The sequence below is a fragment of the Carlito syrichta genome, unplaced genomic scaffold (genome assembly GCF_000164805.1).
Source record: "Carlito syrichta isolate Samal-C Ts95f unplaced genomic scaffold, Tarsius_syrichta-2.0.1 Scaffold303806, whole genome shotgun sequence".
NCBI lineage: Eukaryota > Metazoa > Chordata > Mammalia > Primates > Tarsiidae > Carlito > Carlito syrichta.
The window spans coordinates 72424-77994 of record NW_007247902.1 but is presented as its reverse complement, the minus strand read 5'-3'; positions in this window follow the sequence as shown (position 1 = coordinate 77994).

Below are 5571 nucleotides of genomic sequence, written 5' to 3'. Positions count from 1 at the left end.
ACAGAGTAAACCTACATAGAGTTTCCTCAGCACCCAGAAAGACCAGCAGTATGCCCTATGACTCTTCAAATAATAACCATGGAGTACAAAGAAAAGAAAAATCCATCAACCTGGGTTGGAACTGGCCAGACTTTCACCTGCAATACCACTGTCCACTGACAGCCTGTGGACACAGTGAAGAAGGTAAATGAGGGTAATGTAGGAGTTCTGTGCTCCTGCCACGGATTTGGAGGGCCCCTGAGCCTTGTGAGACAGTAGTCTCTCACTGGAAACTGCCTTACCCACAGCTGAGCTCTGCCGTAGCTCATGTGGAGTGGTGGGGGGGAAAAGAAAGCCTTGAGCAGTGCCAGCCACCATTTCCCAGGAATTCACCCCTTGCAGGCTGTGCAGCTACTTTCTACCCCTAGAAGGGGACAGATCCCAAGGGCAAATTCCGCCACTGCAGACAGTTCCTGGCTGAAGTAGTTTGCCTGAGAACACCTGGGGCTCTGAGGCCAGCTGCACGTTGACATTCTCAAGGCAAACTGCCTGAGGCCAACGAGGGAGCCAGTGGGTGCATTGCCATAGCAACTTCTCCTGCTATGTAAGCTCTTCTGTGTCCACCCTGCATAATGGCTTGGCAACAGTGGCCTGGGACTCCCTCCTAATCTCCCCTGGAGTAGCCAGGCGTGTACTCTTGTGGAGTGCCCAAGCTCCTGTTCCCTACCCCCAAACTCACTTCAAAGGCTCAAAGTCTTGGGCAATCCCTAGAGCCTTGCCTTCTACCTAGGTCTGCTGGGCACTTACTTGGAGCAACACCCACCAAGGAGAAAGTCCACAGCCATCATCACAACTGGCTTCCTCCCACAAGTGCCCCCTCCTGGCCAAAGGTCAACATTACAGCCCACCGTATTGGATATAATACCTCAGTTTTGGAAAGACCTGATCCCAAACTCCAGCTAACAGCACTCTCCAAGCTACTCAGGACACAGTGAGCCAGCACAGGTACCCAGCTGAGGACTGGCACAGATAGCAACCGAGAAATTCACCACACCAAGGCTGTGTATAACCAAAGGAATCATGTAGTGCTCATTTCAGTCCCCTGCCAAACTCTAATAAGAAGAAATTGTCTACCCAATTGAAAATAGTATTTAAAAAGTGTTCTCCAACACCCCCAAAATCACACCAACTCTTCAGCAATGAATCCTAACTAAAATGAAATCTTTGAAATTCTAGACATAGAATTCAAAAGGTTGATTATAAAATGATCAATAAACTTCAGGAAAAAATTGAAAACCAACATAAAGAAATTTAAAAACCTATTCAGGGCATGAATGAAAATTCTTCAATGAGATAGACACCAAAACAAAAACAAAAATATAAAAAAGCAGAAACTGAAATTCTGGACATGAAAGAATCATTAAGGGAAGTACAAAAATGCAGTTGGCAGTTTAAACAGAACAAGTAATAAAAAGGACTTCAGAACTTGAAGACAAGACTTTTGAATTAACCTAATGAGACAACAATAAAGAAAACAAAAACAAGAGAATGGAGCAAAGTATCCAAAAAATTTGTGATAACGTAAAACATCCAAAACTAAGATTCACTGGTGTTCCTGGGGAAGAAGAGGAAGAAACAGGTTTGGAAATCTATTTAAGGAATATTAGAGGAAAATTTCCTGACCTTGCCAGAGATCTAAATATCCAGATATAAGAAGCCCAAAGAACCCTCAGGAGATTCATTGCAAAATGGTTACCCCCAAGGCATACAATCATCTGATTATGTAAAGTTAATGTCAAAAAAAAGAATTTTAAGAGCAGTGAGACAAAAGCATCCTATCAGAATAACAGCAGACTTCTCATAAGAAACTCTACAAGCCAGAAAGGATTGCAGCCCCATCTTCAGTCTCCTCAAACAGAATAATAGCCAGGCAAGGATTTTATATCCCATAAGGATAAATAAATATTTCCCCAGACAAGAAAAAGTTGAGGGAATTTGTAACCACTAGACCAGATATATAAGAAATACCCAAAGGAGTGCTAAATACTGGGGGGGAAAAAAGTCAAATTATAGTAGTAGAAAAATACTGAAAACTCTAAAGCCCACAGGCCTTATGGAACACCAACACAATAGAGAAGATAAATAAAGAAAAGAAGCAACCAGATAAAAATCAGTATGATGAATAGAATAATACTTTATATATCATTATTAACACTAAACATAAATAGTCTCAGTGCCCCACTAAAAAGATACAGACTGGCAAAATGGACAAAAAAAACAAATCCCAAGTTCCTGCTATCTTCAAGAGGTCCACTTAACTCACAAAGATTCCTATAGACTCAAGGTAAAGGAGGGGGAGAAACTATTCCATGAAAATGGAAACAAAAATGAACAGAAGTAGCCATTCTCATATCAGATTAAACTGACTTTAACAACAATAAAAAAGACAAAGATAGTTATTATATAATGATAAAGGAATCAATTCAATGAGAAAACAAGACAATTCTAAATATATATGAACCTAACACTAGAGCCCCCAACTTCATAAAATAAATTCTACAAGACTGAAAAAAAGATACACAGCAATACAATAATAATAGAATACTTCAACACTCCACTGATAGTGATAGACTCATCATCAAGGCAGAAAGTCAATAAAGAAACATTGGTGTTAAATCGGACCTTAGAGCAAATGGAACTAAAAGACATCTACAGAACATTTCAACCAAAACTATGAAATATATACTTTTCTCAACAGTATGTGGAACATTCTCCAAGATGGACAATATGATAGGTCACAAATCAAGTCTCAACAAAATTTAAAATATCAAAATCATATCAAGTATCTTCTCAGACCACAATGAAATAAAACTAGAAATTAACTCAAGGAAGAACTCAAAAAATAAACAAACAAAAATATGGAAGTTAACTAACCTCTCCTGAATCACACTTGGATCAAAAGTTAAATAAAGATGTTATTTTCAAAATTTCTCAAAATGAATGACAACAATGAAACAAGTGACTAAAATCTCTGGGATATAGTCAGAGCTGTTCTCAGAGGAAAATTTATAGCACTTAAGACCTACATTAATAAGATTGAGAGACTGCATATTAGCAACCTAACATCACACCTCAATGAACTAGAAAAATATAAACACTCCAAACCCAAATCTAGAAGAAAAAGAAAAAAAAAATGAAGATCAGAGCAGAACTAAATGAAATTGAAATTTAAAAAATAAATAGGATCAATAAAACAAAAAGTTAGTTCTTTGAAACAAAATCGATAGACTGCTAGTTAGATAAATTAAGAAAAGAAGAGAGAAGATTTAACTTAGTGCTTCTGCACTAGACTGGAGTCCAGTCTCTTTCTTTCTCTCTCTCTCTCTCTCTCTCTCTCTCTCTTTTTCTCTCTTTCTTCTTCCCCCCCAATCGCCAATGCCATCCTCACCTTTGGGGTATCCTGAACCCGGCTGGAGCTGGTCTCCGGCAGTGGAGTGCCTTAAAAAAAAAAAATGATTTAAATTAGCTCAATCAGAAATGAAAATGGAGACATTACATCTGATATGATGGAAATTCAAAAGATCATCCAAGACTATTATGAACACCTCTATGCAAACAAACTAGATAATCTAGAGGAAATGGATAAATTATTGGAAACATGCAACCCCCTAACCTTGAATCAGGAAAAAATAGAAACCCTGAACAAACTAATAATTAGTAGTGAGATTGAAACAGTAATCAGAAGTATCCCATTGCCCCCCCCCCAAAAAAAAATCAGGACCTGATGAACTTATAGCTGAGTTCTATGAGACTTTCAAAGAGGAACTTGTAGCAATTTTACTGAAGCTATTCACCAAGATTAAAAAGGAGGGACTTCTCCCTAACTCATTCTACAAAGCCAGTATCACTCTGACACTAAAGCCAGGAAAAGACACAACAAAAAAAGGAAAACTATATACCAATAACCCTTATGAACATAGATGTGGAAATCTGCAACAAAATATTAGCAAACTGAATTCAACAGCACTTAAAAAAAATACACCATGACGGAGAGGATTTTATCCAAGGGATACAAGGGTGGTTCATCATTCACAAGTCAATAAACGTGATCCACAACATAAACAGAATTAAAAACAAAAATTTTATGATCATTTAAATAGACACAGAAAAAGCATTTGATAATATCCAGCATCCCTTCATGATAAAAAAAAAACCTTCATCAAAACAAGCATAGAGGGAATATTTCTCAAAATAATAAAGGCCATAAAAGACAAACTCATGACCAAAGGCATCCTGAACAGAAAAAGTTGAATGCATTCCCTCTCAGAACTGGAATAAGGTTAAAAATGCCCAATTTTGCCACTCCTATTTAACATAGTACTGGAAGTCCTACCCAGAGCAATCAAGCAAGAAGAAACAAAGGATATCCAAGTTGGAAGAAAATAAATCAAGTTATCTCTGTATGCTGACGATATGGTCTCATTACTGTTAGGTTAAAATACATTTGCAGATATATCCCAGCAGTGACTCCAAATGTTAGATTAGACTGGCTACTAGGGTAGGATTGTGTAATCCAGTGCTGTGTGAAAGATGCAAAGAATTGCACAAGAAGTAGGTTAGAAAAATTTTGTTTAGAAAGTAAATTAGAGAAAAAGGGTGGTTCCAACTCCTCAAGACTGAAGAGAGGGTTTTGCACTAAAGAAGTGTTGGGCACTGAATGTTTGAAGCTGGGTACTTATAAGACTTCCTTGAAGAGGCTGGGATCAGGAGCATTCCTGTGAAATGTAACAGTTGGGGGACGTTGTCATGGTGATTAGCTGTTTAGAATGGCAGAAGCCAGATACTTGATTGCCTAGGCAGGGAGAGTAGCCCAAAGTCTGAAAAAGTTTCAAGACAGAAATGTTAAGCTTCGAATGTCCTTGGATTTAGAGAACAAAAAGGCATTGATCTGGGAGTGTGTTGTTCATGGGAAGATTGTAGTAGGGCTGGAGTCATCATAATGATTTGTTTCTTTTATCTTTTATTCTTTCAAATGGTTTGTCATGCAAGAGAGCTAGAAACTCAGCCTTGGAGCAAGATGTTAATTATGAAATCCTAATGCCTGTTACTGGGGGAGGTTACAGTTTTACAAGTTTTACTCATCAGTAACTTTAAACCGTGGAGTTAATTAAACTTACTTTAGAGCAAGAGAGTTAGCAGAGCCAATTACACGATAAAATATTACTGACTAAAGTATATCACTAATTGGTAGTTATAATAAAATAAAAATATAAGCCTATGCCCAGCTGCCTGCCCGCAATGGCCAAGATGATCCCATTTTGGCATTTCACTCTTTCATATACCTAGAATCCTAAAGACTCCTCTAAAAGACATCTGGATTTGATTAAAATTCTATAGTTTCAGGATACAAAATCAATACAAATAAAGCAGTAGCACTGCTATACACCAAACGTAACCAAGCTAAGAATCAGATCAAGAACTCAATTCCATTTACTATAGCAGCCAAAAAGCTAAAATACATAGGAGTATATTTAACCAAGGGGGTGAAAGAGCTCTTTAAGTAGAGCTATAAAATCTTGATGAAAGAAACTG